The sequence below is a fragment of the Macaca mulatta genome, chromosome 16, assembly GCF_049350105.2.
Source record: "Macaca mulatta isolate MMU2019108-1 chromosome 16, T2T-MMU8v2.0, whole genome shotgun sequence".
Taxonomy (NCBI): domain Eukaryota; kingdom Metazoa; phylum Chordata; class Mammalia; order Primates; family Cercopithecidae; genus Macaca; species Macaca mulatta.
The window spans coordinates 20,949,747-20,963,708 of NC_133421.1; the positions used below are offsets into that span (position 1 = coordinate 20,949,747).

The following is a 13,962-nucleotide window of genomic DNA, read 5'->3' on the forward strand; positions in this document are numbered from 1 at the left end:
GAGTTTGAGACCAGCCTGGACAACATGGCAAAACCCCATCTCTACTCAAATACAAAAATTAGCTGGTCATGGTGGCACATGCCTGTAATCCCAGCTACTCAGGAGGCTGAGGCAGGAGAATCACTTGAACCTGGGAGGTGGAGGTTGCTGTGAGCCGAGATCCCACCACTGCACTCCAACCTGGACGAGGGCAGAGCGAGACTCCATCTCAAAAAAAAAAAAAAAAAAATTAGCTGGGCATGGTGGCATGCACCCAGTTACTTGTGAGGCTGAGGTGGGAGGATTGCTTGAGCCCAGGAGGTCAAGGCTTCAGTGAGCTGTAATCGTGCCAGTGCACTCCAGCCTGGGGGACAGAGTGGTAGACCCTGTCTCAAAAAAAAAAAAAAAAAAAAAAAAAAAGAGTAGAAAGGAGAAAATTAGACAGCGGGTCTCAGGGATCTCCCCATTGGTTAAAAGCGTTATGCCTCAGGAAGACAAATACCACGTGTTCTCCCTCACGTGTGTGAGCCAAACAAGTGAATCTCATGAAGATAGAGAATAAATTGGTAGTTATCAGGGCTGGGAAGGGTGGGGAGGTGGGGGAAGGAAGGGAGCTTGCGTAATGGGTACAAATATATACTTAGATAGAAGGAGTACGACTTAGTGTTCAGCCAGGCACGGTGGCTCACACCTGTAATCCCAGCACTTTGGGAGGATGAGGCGGGCAGATCACCTGAGATCAGGAGTTCGAGCCCAGCCTGGAAGACCAAGCAAGACCCTATCTCTACAAAAAATGTGAAACTCCTCTGGGCATGGTGGCGCGCACCTGTAGTCCCAGCTACTCAGGAAAGCTGAGGTGGGAGGATCTCTTGAGCCCAGGAGTTGAAGGCCACAGAGAGCTGTAATCCAGTCACCGTGCCCAGCCAAGGGCAGCCAGTCAACTACTGTTACAGAGCCCCTCTTTGGAGAGGCACGAAGTCAGCAGAACTGGCTGTGCCCGGGACACTTTCCCCCACTGTGTCCGCACCTCCTGGGGACTTGCAGGAAAGGATTTCTGGGGCTTCTTCATTTCTTTATCTGCCGCTAGTCATAGTGCCTTGGGTCAGAGAAGCTGCAGGTTTGCAGCCTCGGGAGGTGAGTGCGAGCAGGGGGGAGCCTCCCCTAAGATGCGGCAGAGGCCCCCAGTCCTCACCCCATCTCCCTTGGACTTTCCCGCTCCCAGGAAGCTGTGGCTCCCAGGCCCAGGCCCTGGCTCCCAGGAAGCCTCTGCCGAGGGCATCTTAGCGGGGCAGAAGGCATGAGTGCTGGCGGGAGGGGAAGTGGGTACTAGGACCATCCTGGCTAAGTCAGCCCGCCAGGCAAGATGGCAGCAAAGTGCAAGTCATGGTGAGTTAGGCACAGGCAGCCTCACAGCAGGAATGCCCGGCCCTCCCAGCCCAAACGGAACCTGCCTGAGTCACCGCCTGGCTGCAGCCCCAGCTGCAGAGCCTCTGCAGACCAGCCCACGCCCCGGCCGTCCTGGAAGGGACCCAGCGGGCACGCCAGGAGAACATGCCAGGGCACGCTTGGGTTGGTACTGCCAGTCTCTTGGGGCCTGGGAAACCCCATCCTGGATCTTAACAGACATTGAATGCACCCTCATCACACAGGAAATATAATGTTTACTCGAAAAATGCAAACAAAAACTAAGTGTTATTTCTTCACAATAATCACACAAATGTAATTTTACAAACATAATACACATTGTTTAGCTCAGACATTTTCTTTTGTGTGTACTTGGTTTGCCCCTTTCTCAATATGAGTGTCTCATCAGTAATCCACAATATTTTCCCTAAGTTTTCCTCAGTGCTTATTTAACACACACAAAAATGTACATGACACATTGGGAGCTGTCAGCATTTTAAAAGCAGAGCCTCATCATGCACCCTCTTCTGCATCTTCTGACCCCACTCCCTCCAGGGCAACCGGGAGCCGCAGTCCGTTCCTCCTGGTGGCCGTGGGAAAGCAGTGGCAAGCACGTTGAATGTGCAAGTAACCACAGTGTTGCCTGTGGATGGGAGACCACTTTGCCTTCCACTTTGGATCAATGCTGCACGGGCCACTTTGCATGTCCTGGCGTGTGTATTTCTGTGTGTTAGATCCCGGGGATGCTGGCTTTGTCAGTCTTCACAGGTGTTGCCAGTGACTGTCCACCAAGGTGGCCCTAAGGGGCTGCTGTAGTTCCAGCTGGCCTGGCGGTGTGCGGCACTCTGCCGTTTCCCTGCCGTCTGGTGGCATTCCTCACCATGCAATGGCCATTGGCATTTGCCCATTTCTTGGAAGGCGTTTGTGTTTTCCTTGTCAGTATCTAGGAGCTCTTTGCATATTACAGCCATCTGTATCACTAGTATTTTCCTGAATCTATCATTTGTCCACAGACTTTATTTATGGTATCTTTTGTTATATAAAAGTTTTTTATAAAGCTAAATGGAACTCTCTTGTTTAGTTTAGATTAGGAGGGTTTCCTTGCCCCAGGATTAATTCCTAATTTTCTGTTAAGATTTTTATTGTTTTATTATTTACTTTGAATCCATCAAGAGTTGATTTTACAAATGCAAGTGAAAGTGCACATTGATTTTCTTTTTTCTTTACATATATTTTTTGAGAGGGAGTCTTGCTCTGCAACCTCTGCCTCCCAGGTTCAAGCAATTCTCTGCCTCAGCCTCCTGAGTATCTGGGATTACAGGCACCCAACACCATGCCCGGCCAATTTTTGTATTTTTAGTAGAGACGGGGTTTCACAATCTTGGCCAAGCTAGTCTTGAACTCCTGACCTCGTGATCTGCCCGCCTCCCAAAGTGCTGGGATTACAGGCGTGAGCCACCATACCCAGCCCGCACATTGTATTTTCTTGCAGATGCACAGCCTACGTGCCAACACCGTTTAGTAACAACTCCACCCCTTCCTGATCCTTTGCTGTGTGCCAGGTCTGAGCACTTACGAACCCTTTAGTTCTCACAAGTACCCAAGAGGCAGGAACTATCACTACTTCCATCTGATAGATGATGAACTGAAGCACACAGGGGTTAAGTGATTTGCATAAGGTCGCACAGCTAGTGAGTGATCGAGCCAGGTTTCACCCGAGAATCTGACCCAGTGTCCCCTTGAGGAGACTCATATCCTGGGGAGTCCGTCCCCCACGTTTGCAAACGTATTGCCAGAGTGTGGAATACAGTTTTCTCCAAATTCTGTTCTCATTTCTAGTCTTGAACGTGTCTGCTGCCCCCATCCCCCTGGTAACTGCAAGTCACGATGTGCTCAGGTCTGTTTCATCAGCGCTTGCAGAGACCTCGTTGCCGTCCAGCACATTGCTCATGCGTAGATGCGTGGGGTCGCTCATCCATTCTAATAAAGTATGAATGGGATGCGTGTTGGTTTCCTAGCTCATTGATTTCTGTTTTAATCAATTCCTAGTTTCTTTTGGTGCTTAAACTATATAGGTCCTTTTATTTTTGTTTTCCTATTATAACACAGAAGGAACGAAAGTCTGCTTTTCCTCTGAATTTGCTGCTGGACCTCAAGCGAGAGTTCGCCTTGGAAGATGCCTTCCGCATGCGTGAGGTCACCTGAAGTTCGCTGCCCCCTGATCCTCCTGAACATGAGGGAGAACAGGTTGGGTCCCCCAGCCAAGTGGCAGACACTGGTTTTGGTGGCCACAGGGGGCGGCCCGTGCGACAGGCACATGCTGAGGCCTGCCAGTGGAGGAGGTAGTACCTTTGAAGATGCCATTGACCACCTGGCCACAGCCAGCCAGGGGCCTGGTAGCAGGGGGTGTCACCTGAGACAAGCCATCCTGGATGGCCTCATGGATAACATGGGCTTCAGGAGGGACCCTCTGGTCTAGCTGCCCCACCCAACCGCCCTTATTAGCTCCAAGTCCCTCTCCAAGCCTTTGCCAAACTTCCCACACCCACTGCTCTCCTCCTTTTCCCACCCTGATTCCCCATCTTCCTCATCTCCACCATCCAACCAGGAGGCGTCTGCCACTGGTAACATGGCTGTAGGCTCCCCCTTGATGAGAGAGGTAGGCTCCCAGAAAGATCCTGGAAAGTCCCTGCCACCCACACCACCAATGGGGCTGCCCCCACCCCAGGAGTCTGGCGGGGGAACCCATTTATGCTGTTCCTGTGCCTGGCCCTCCTGCTGGAGCACTACATCATGTGCAGTGGGCTGGATGACAACGAGCTGGCCATGTGCTTTGACCGCCTTGGGCGACCTGGGGCGTGTCTTGTGCTGAGCCGGGGCTCTCTTTGCAGATGACCTGCAGTCAGAGGTGGGGGACTTGGAGGAGGGGACTGAGGCCACAGCTGCATCTTGATCAGGCTTTCTCCAGCCCACCATCAGCCCCACTAGATCTCCATTCTTTGCGATGAGGGCCAACACATGAGAACCCACCTCCCTGCCTGCCAACCCTAGAGCTGCTGGAGCATAGAGCCCTTTCTCCCCAGGTCTAAGTATGCAGGGCCGTGCTCTGGCACTGCCCCCCGGGAGCCACAGCCTCTTTACTCTGTTTCTGTTGTTTTAACAACTATACTTTACACACATGGAAAAAAAAAATCTCCACCTATTAAATCAAATGTATTGGTTATTCTTTGATATCATTCCTTTGTGTTGATTGGCTTGAGAGCTGTGTATTGAAATCTCCCACTGTAACTGTATTTGGATCAAGCTCTCCTTTCAATTCTAGTAACTTTGGCTTTGTGTATTTAACCAACATTTTGCGTAGTCCATACGGGTCTATGACTTTTTTCCTTTATAAGTTTTGCTTTTCATCATCACGTGTTCTAAGCTGAAGGTCCGCCTGTCTGCGGCTCACACTGCTGGCGCATCACATTTGTGTCTTGTCTGTCCACACACGGACCGTCCCCAGCCCTTCTCGACCTTACTGTTCCACATGTATCCCGTCAATCCTGCATAGCTAGGGCTGGTTTTCAGACAATATCCCGACAGCCTCTCTTTGTGTAATGGCTGAAATACTTGGGGTTATCCCCTCCATTTCCCCCTGTGTGGAGCAGTTTACTTCCGCTGGTTATTTCCTCTCGCCTCCAGTCCTGTTCCTTCCACTGCCCCTGGCTCGTCTGCGAGTTCTTCCTACCTTCCCACTGTGCCGATGGGTCCTCCCGTCTCTGCTCCCATCATCACACGCGCATGTCTGTACCCAGTTTCCCACTCTGGGCTGCCCTCCTTTGCCAGGACACGAGCTTCAGACTCACCTCCGCTCCACTGCCACCCCAGGCCCTGGCTGTGGCATTTGGGATGGACACCCCTTCCCCTCCCCACCTCTGGGCCCCAAGGTTTTTGCCCCCCACTTAAAACTAAAAGTACAGAGCCCTCCTGTACTTTTAGTTTTACACTATTATTTGGCCCAAGTGTGAACACAAAATGACTTTTTTCCCAATTACTGCCTCCCACCGTCCCTTGTCCAACCTTTATTTTCCATCCCTGAGACACCCCAACAGCTCCCATCCCTTCCTGGCTGGTGTCCCACATCAAAACGCCAGGTCCAGGAGAATATATTAAGCAGACCTTAGTGAATGCGCTTCTGCCCAGCCAGGGTTGGGCCTGTGGCCCTGAGGAAGGGGTCAAGGCCTCACTACCCCTCCCACCCTGGGTCTCGCTTTCCCTCTGGAATATCGGCTGGTAGGAGAAAAACGGGCAAGAGCGAAGGACTTCAGACTTAACTGGTGCTCCTGGGAGGTGCGGCTCTCAGCAGCCCCTGCAGCGCTTACCCGCCACTGGGTTCCTGGAGGAGAGAGATTCCTGCTGCCCCCCATACCCTCCGCCAACTACCTTCCATGGGGCCCCTCACCTCGCCAGCAGGCCCCTGGCCATGGCATCGGCAAGGCGGCCCACCCAGCAAGCCTCTGGGGGTGCAGCTGGCCCAGAGGGAGTGAACGCGTCATCCCCATGCAAGACGCGTGTGCAGGCGCCGTGCTCAGCCCCTCTCTGCCCAGCCATCTCTGTCTCGTTCTTTTTTCTTGCTCAACCAGCTCCAATGACACAGCGGGCGGCCCGGCTAGTCTCTTGTATGAGAAGACATCCCAATGGGCAATGAAACGCCACCCCTTTCCTTGCAGGTACCCCCATCTCCATCAGGGAGTCCCTGGAGCCCCATGGTTGGCACAGTGGTGGGGAGCCCATCTGTGTGTGAGGCGGGTTCCAGGGAAGGAAGGAAAAAGGTCCCATTTCTCTCCCCTTAGGTTCATGATTCCTTCAACTCTCACCAGCTCTCCAATGTCTAGTTTTCTGTTTACGTGGCAGAGATGCTGGAAGATATGGAAGGGCTGGCTTTGCTCCCGCATCCTTGGGAGAGGTCTCCATGGGGCAAAGGGCCCAGAGCACACGAAGGAAGTACAGAGCCCAAGAGGATGGCATTTCAGGCCTTGGGACCCCTGGTGATGGGTGGAGAGTGGTTGAGTCTCCCAGTGCCTCCCAAACTGGAGCATGCTCCATTCCAGCTGTGTCCATCCACCCCATAATCACTGAGACAACCACAGAGCCCCCAGGGCCATTCAAAATCATCCACACAATTCACATACAATGGAATATTATTCACCCTTAAAAAGGAAGGAAGGCCAGGCACCGTGGCTCATGCCTGTCATCCCAGCGACTCAAGAGGCTGAGGTGGAGGATCACTTAAGACCGGGAGCACAAGACCAGCCTGGGCAACAGAGTGAGACCCCCATCTCTACAAAAAAGAAAATTAGCCAGGCATAGTGGCACACGCCACCAGGGTTGCTTGAGCCCAGGAGTTTGAGGCTGCAGTGAGCTATGATCGAACCACTGCACTCTAGTGGTGGGAAACAGAGCAAGACCCTGTCTCTAAAAAAAAAAAAAAAAAAAAAAGGAAGGGGGCTGGGCACAGTGGCGTACACCTGTAATCCCAGCACTTTGGAAGGCCATGGCGGGCAGATCACTTGAGGTCAGAAGTTTGAGACCAGCTTGGCCAACATGGTGAAACCCTGTCTCTACTAAAAATACAAAATTAGCCGGGCATGGTGGCGGGCACCTGTAATCCCAGCTACTCAGGAGGCTGAGGCAGGAGAATCACTTGATCCCGGGAGGCAGAGGTTGCAGTGAGCCGAGATTGTGCCACTACACTCCAGCCTAGACGACAGAGCAAGACTCCATCAAAAAAAAAAAAAAAAAGGGAGGAAATCCTGACGTGTGCTACAACATGGATGAACCTTGAGTGAAATAAGCTGGTCACCAAAGGACAAATCCTGTATGATTCCACTTACGCGAGGTACTGAGTGGTAAAATGTATAGAGACACAAAGTAGAATGGTTAGAATGATGGTTGTCGGGGGCTGACTGGAGGGGAATGGGGAGTGAGTGTTGAATGGGGACAGAGTTTCAGTGTGGGGAAGATAAAAGAGTCTGGGCCAAGTGCAGTGGCTCACGCCTGTAATCCCAGCACTTTGGGATGCTGAGGCGGGCGGATCACCTGAGGTCGGGAGTTGGAGACCAGCCTTGACTAACAAGCACAAACGTGTTGCCTGACCAGGTTTGTTCATGGAGGCCTGAGAGGGTGCGATGGGTGGGGCGGAGTGGGGTCACCCTGAATGCAGGGCAGAGGTGCTTGGACTCTGTTCTGGGGGCAGTAGGGAGCACAGGGTAAACTTCAGGTGGACGTGTATTAGTTGGCCTCTCCTGCAAATGACAAGCACCAAGAGAAGACACTGCTTCCGCCCGCTGGGAGGAGCCCGGGCTCCTGCTGCGATGCAGGTGTAGGAGCGAGCTCGGGGCCTGGGGCCCGCTGCAGGAGGGTGTGGTCTGTCTCCCTTCCTCTCCCTCTGCCCTCCCTGCCCTCTGCCTGTCTCTGCACATCTGCCTCATTCCTCCTGCCTGCTGGAGGAGAAGCGGGAAGGAGACAGGGAGTGTCCATGAACTCCCATGCCTGGGCTCAGTGAAGCCCCACACTCATACCCACAGCCCTAGCCCCAAGGCCTGCTTGCCACCAAAGGCAAGCATCTCAACACGTAGCCTAATGCCTTCTGTGCGAATCTGTGGGGCCTCACGCCCCACTCACCTGTCATTTCGAGATTTCCGCGCTCCTGCTCCTTGGCTGCCCTGCCCCACACCCCAACCCTCCGTCCTGCCACCCCTTTGTCCACCCATCCATCCAAACCCTGCCTCTGGGCCCTCCGGAAAGCACAGTCCTCCTCCTCCCTTCCTGAGCCCCAAATCTGTTTGTCCAAAGGACCAGGGCAGCTTCCCTGCGGCCCTCCTTTCCACGGGTGCTGCCTTCCTCCAGGGCCCTCACGCCTCAGGACCTGGGGTGGAGAGGGCTCCTCCTACCTCTGTGGTGCATCCAGGCCACAGAGCGGTACTTTTCTCCACAAATCCCAGCTCCTCAGAAGCTCACACCACGGCCCGAGGCCCCTCCTCTCTCCCTCTCCCTCAGGGAGGCCCTTGGGGCCCTCCTCGCGAGATGCTCAGCCCCAGGGCCCTCGGCTTCCGATCTCATCTGCACGGACCTTTTCTTCCATGCGCCTTCAACTCGCGCTGCCAAGGTCCCACTGCGAGCGATGAGCTTTACGCTGTGACAGCCCTGGCCAAGAGAAAAGTGCTTTCTCAAAACTGATGATGCCTGTCTGGGACCAGCAGGATCAGAGCTGGAACTAAGGAACAAACACTGGCAAATAAGTGCCTTACTCTTCTCTGTAGACCTATTTTTTTTTTCATATTTCTTTTGTAGTGAAAATACATAAAATAAATTCACCATTTTAACTGTTTTCAAGTGTAGAGCTCAGTGGCATTAAGCACATTCACACTGTGTAGAGTCTTCAGCTCTATCCATCTCCAGGACTTTTTCATCTTCCCCAAACTGAAACTCTGTGTCCATTAAAAAAACAACTCCCCATAGCCACTGGAAACCACCATTCCTCCGTCTCTATGAACCTGACGACTCAGTGCCTCATGGAAGTGGAATCGTAGGAGATTTGTCCTCTGTGTCTGGATGCTTTCACTCAGCATGATGTCCTCAAGGTGCATCCCGTGCTGCAGAACGTCAGGATCCCCTTCCTTTTTCGGGCTGAATAACATCCCACCGTCTGTCTATGCCTCATTTTGCTCCTCCACTCACCAGCCCGTGGACACTTGGGTCACTCCTACCTTTTGGCTATTGCAAATCACGCTGCAATGAACATGCGGGTATGAGTATTTCCTTGAGACCCTCTTTAGCTTCTCTTGGGTTTATAATCAGAAGCAGAATTGCTGGATCATGTGGTAATCCTAGGTTTAATTTTCTGAGGAACTGCCAGACTGTTCTCCACAGCAGCTGCACCATTTTAACATCCCCAACCGCCACGCACAAGGGTTCCAATTTCTCCACATCCTCACGACACTTATTTTCATGGAGGTAACTTAGTCACCACAGTGAACCAGCAGGTCTCAGAGTTTTGCTGTCAGAAAAACAACTCTCTTTTCTCCCCTCTGACCTCTGGAGCTAGTTCTTCCTGGACCTTGGGACGAGAACTGGGGCAAGTCCATGATGTTCCCAGTCCCTCTCCGATCATGAATAACAGCATGATTTCAGTCAGTTTTTTAAAAATGCCTGTTGGGGCCGGGGCGTGGTTGTTCACACCTGTAATCCCAGCATTTTGGGAGGCCGAGGCGGTCTGATCACCTGAGGTCAGGAGTTGGAAACCAACCTAGCCAACAGGGCAAAACCCTGTTTCTACTAAAAATACAAGAAAATTAGCTGGGCGTGGTGGCGGGCGCCTGTATTCCCAGCTACTCGGGAGGTTGAGGCAGGAGAATCACTTGAACATGGGAGGCGGAGGCTGCAATGAGCCGAGATCATGCCACTGCACTCCAGCCTGGGCAACAGAGCAAGACTCTGTCTCAAAAAAAAAAAAAAGTCCGTTGGGGTAATCCTTGGAGCCTCTTCCAGGTACCTCCCCCAGTGGACCCCTGCAGCTGCAGGTGCTGTCAGGGGGCAGGAGGCCCTATAGGCTTCTCAGCCTCCCCACCTTGCTCCTCCTTCTCCTACCCCTCCCCCACCTCCTTCTCGGCCTCAGTGAGCCCTGGCTCCACCAAGATCACAGAGGGAAGGCAGGCAAAGGGGCCGCAGAGCAGCTTTCTCATCTGCGCCAGTCTCAGGTGGTTCCCTCTGAGGTCTGAAGCTTGCTCGCTCACACAGCAGCTTTTGACAGCCTCCCACACCCTCTGTCCCCAAGGACTGCTGCCTTGGGCTCCCTTTGACAGAGGAGACACCGTCTCTGCAGATGGCTCATGCTCCTCCGCTGCCCCTTAGCCTCTGACAGACACCCCTTGCTTTCCTGCCAAGGCCCCCTTACCCCAAGCATTGGAGCAGCCATGTTGGACAGGACCCCCAGCTCTCCCTGCCTAGGTCTCTGCCCTCATCGCCCCCTCGGCACTGCCGCACACTCTTTGGCCTACAGAGTGTTTGAGAGCAGCTGGCCAGAAGTGAACTCTTGGCCATTTGATTTTTCAGGCAGCAGACACCCACCCAGCATGTCTCCCAGGCTTCAGAAGATACATAGAAAAGCTCTTCCAAAGGTGCCACCAAGGAGGGGTGCCAGCAGCTTCAGCCCTCCATCAGAGAGGGACACTCAAAGCAGTCTCACCTAGCATCCCTCAAAAGCAGGGCCGGGGAAGGAGAGCCAGCGAAAGGGCAACACTGAGTTGGGTCCTGGCTACATCCATGGGGACGCCTGAGCAACGGTCTGGCTGGTCTCCCCTGGCCATGGTACACCCAGAGGACTCAGCACTGCTCTCTGCTGCTGGCAGGTTGGGCTTAGCAAAACCAGCCTGGTGGGCCCACCGGTAGCCTGTAACTCCATCACCATGGCGGGCTTATCATGGGCTCACGGTACAAGCACCAGGGTGGCCAAGGACGGAGGCCGGTTGACCTCCACTAGACAAGTCATTCACCTCCTGAATCTGGATTTGGCCATGGGGCTTTTGCTTTGGCCAACGGGACACTGGAAAATATGAGGCACGCAGAGACATGTAGGGTGCTGGTGCTTGCGCCCTGGGACTTGCTCTCCTCTTACCACGGGACACCACCATGTAAACAAGGCTGAGCTGGCCTGCCAGATGATGGCAGACAGGAGGCCAAGTCATCCTTGATGTCCCAGCTAAACATCATGCAAGTCTACAAACCCAAGTGAAGCTGCCTTAGACCACTGACCACCAGCCATGTTGACTCAGAACAGAACTGCCTAACTGGCCCATAAGCATGATAAGAAATAATACACACTTATTATTTTAAGCCATTAAGTTTTGGAGTGGTTTGTTATACAGCAAAAATTAACTCATACACTTTCTAGCAACTGAGAATACTGATAGATACCCACATCCTATTAATCTCCAAAGCATTTTAACTCCTACTCATCTATTGAAAACATCCATCATTCTCATGTGAGTAAGTTTCATCTGGTCTCCCTGAATCCATTTGTGGCCCTCTAATCTTTTCTGCAACCTGCCAATCTGATTAGGCCACATCCCATGCTTAAAAATGGCTGCAAGGCAGGTGCAGTGGCTCACCTCTGTAATCCCAGCACTTTGGGGGGCCAAAGTGAGTGGATCACTTGAGGTCAGGAGTTCCTGACCAGCTGGCCAACATGGTAAAACCCCATCTCTACTAGAAATACAAAAATTAGCCAAACATACTGATGTGCACCTGTAGTCCCAGCTACTCGGGAGGCTGAGGCAGGAGAATTGCTTGAACCCAGGACACAGAGGTTGGAGTGAACCAAGATCCCGCCACTGCTCTCCAGCCTGGGCAACAGAGCCAGACTCCGTCTTAAAAAAAAAAAAAAAAAAAAAAAAAAAGGGCTGCAAGCTCATCAACATACCTCTCCCTCTCCCTCTTCCCACCCAGACTCTCTGACCTGCAGTCACACAGTGACAGTGCTGACAGCCTGTGTTCTGTCATGGGCTGAAATCCCCGACTTGCTCACATATACATAGATACGCTTAAAGCTGCACCTAAGCAGATCCGTCTGCTTCATTTACATCTAGAGATGGGCTGTAAGAACATGAGCGCTGGAGGAAGCCTGCCTGAGTTAGAATCCTGGCTCAGGCACCCACCACCTTTGAGAAATTAAGCAAGTTACTTAACATCTCTAAGCTTCAGTTTCCTCATGGGCTGGCTGTGGGTTCATATAAAATGCTTAGAACTGTGACTGGCAGGCAGGGCGCAGTGGCTCACGCCTGTAATCCCAGCACTTTGGGAGGCTGAGGCAGGTGGTTCACGAGGTCAGGAGTTCAAGACCAGCCTGGCCAAGATGGTGAAATCCCGTCTCTACTAAAACTACAAAAATTAGCCAGGTGCAGTGGCAGGCGCCTGTAATCCCAGCTACTTGGGAGACTTAGGCAGGATAATCGCTTGAACCTGGGTGACAGAGAGCCAGAGGATGCAGTGAACCGAATCGTGCCACTGCACTCCAGACTGGGCAGCAAAGTGAGACTGTCTCAAAAACAAAACAAAACGAAACTGTGACTGGCACAGGGAAGACATGCAGTGTATGTCAGCCATTATTATCATTTTCCACAAATATCAAATATATGTTGAGTACCTACTATCTCCCAGGTACTGTCCTAGGAGCTAGGGACACAGTAAGACAGTAAGGCTCCTGGCTTTAGAGAGCTGACGTTTTAGTGAGGTGATAATAATAATAAACAAGTAAAAATACACACAAGATAATTTCCGAACGTGATTACTGCACTGCAGAAAGCAAACCTGCTGGCCTTTGCCCATGCTGGTCTCTCCCTCAGAACACTCCCCTCTCTGCCGACTTCATGCTCCCTTCTTTCCTGGCTTCCTTGGCTGGTCCGGTTCCCCTACCACAAGTCCGCATAACAACATCACCCGCCTCTCTTCTGTGGCATTAGTCACAATTGTCATGTTGTCTTTACCAACGTCCTGTCTACAGTGTGTGCCCCATGAGGGCAGGCCATGCCCTTTCTCCCCTGTGTCACAATATAGCGCCAACTCACAGCAGGTGCTTAATAAACAACTTCAAGGGAATGAATGACGCAGGAAAAAAGACCCAATATCAAGCCAAACATCACAATTTCTCAAAATTTGTCCATTAGCCTCCGGCATAGGAAACATCCAGGGAAGGGAACTCCTTCCTACCCTAGACCTTGCCTGCCCCACACCACCGTCCTGCAAGCTTCTCCTGGCAGCAGGCTTTTTTTTTTTTTTTTCTCTCTGATGTGGAGTTTTGCTCCCGTTGCCCAGGCTGGAGTGCAATGGTGTGATCTCGGCTCATTGCAACCTCCGCCTTCTGGATTCAAGTGATTCTCCTGCCTCAGCCTCCCGAGTAGCTGGGATTACAGGCGCCAGGCACCACACCCAGCTAATTTTTATATTTTTAGTAGAGACAGGGTTTCACCATGTTGGCCAGGCTAGTCTTGAACTCCTGACCTCAGGTGATCTGCCTGCCTTGGCCTCCCAAAGTGCTGGGATTACAGGCGTGAGCCACCGTGCCCAGCCGGGATTTTTTTCTTCTATGCGCTAGTAGGCCTGAGGTCTTACCTTTCTCACCTACGAAAGCCCATCTAGGCCAGGCGCGGTGGCTCACGCCTATAATCCCAGTACTTTGGGAGGCCGAGGCGGGCGGATCACGAGGTCAAGAGATCGAGACCATCCTGGCTAACACCGTGAAACCCCGTCTCTACTAAAAATACAAAAAATTAGCCAGGCGTGGTGGCGGGCGCTTGTGGTCCCAGCTACTCGGGAGGCTGAGGCAGAAGAATGGTGTGAACCCGGGAGGTGGAGCTTGCAGTGAGCCGAGATCGTGCCACTGCACTCCAGCTTGGGTGACAGAGCGAGACTCTGTCTCAAAAAAAAAAAGAAAAAAAGAAAAAAAAAAAGCCCATCTAGAGCAGTCCTCACATGGGGCAGCCCCGCCCTGCCAAGCAGAGGCAGGCCCCAGAAGGGACATGTGGCGAGGGCAGCCCTTCC

General features: G+C 52.5%; 1 pseudogene; it reads left to right on the forward strand.

Moving 5' to 3' along the window:
* Nucleotides 1–1,145: 1,145 nt before the first annotated feature.
* On the forward strand, nucleotides 1,146–4,475 carry LOC100428697 (TBC1 domain family member 25-like; annotated as a pseudogene).
* The last annotated feature ends 9,487 nt before the right edge of the window (nucleotides 4,476–13,962 follow it).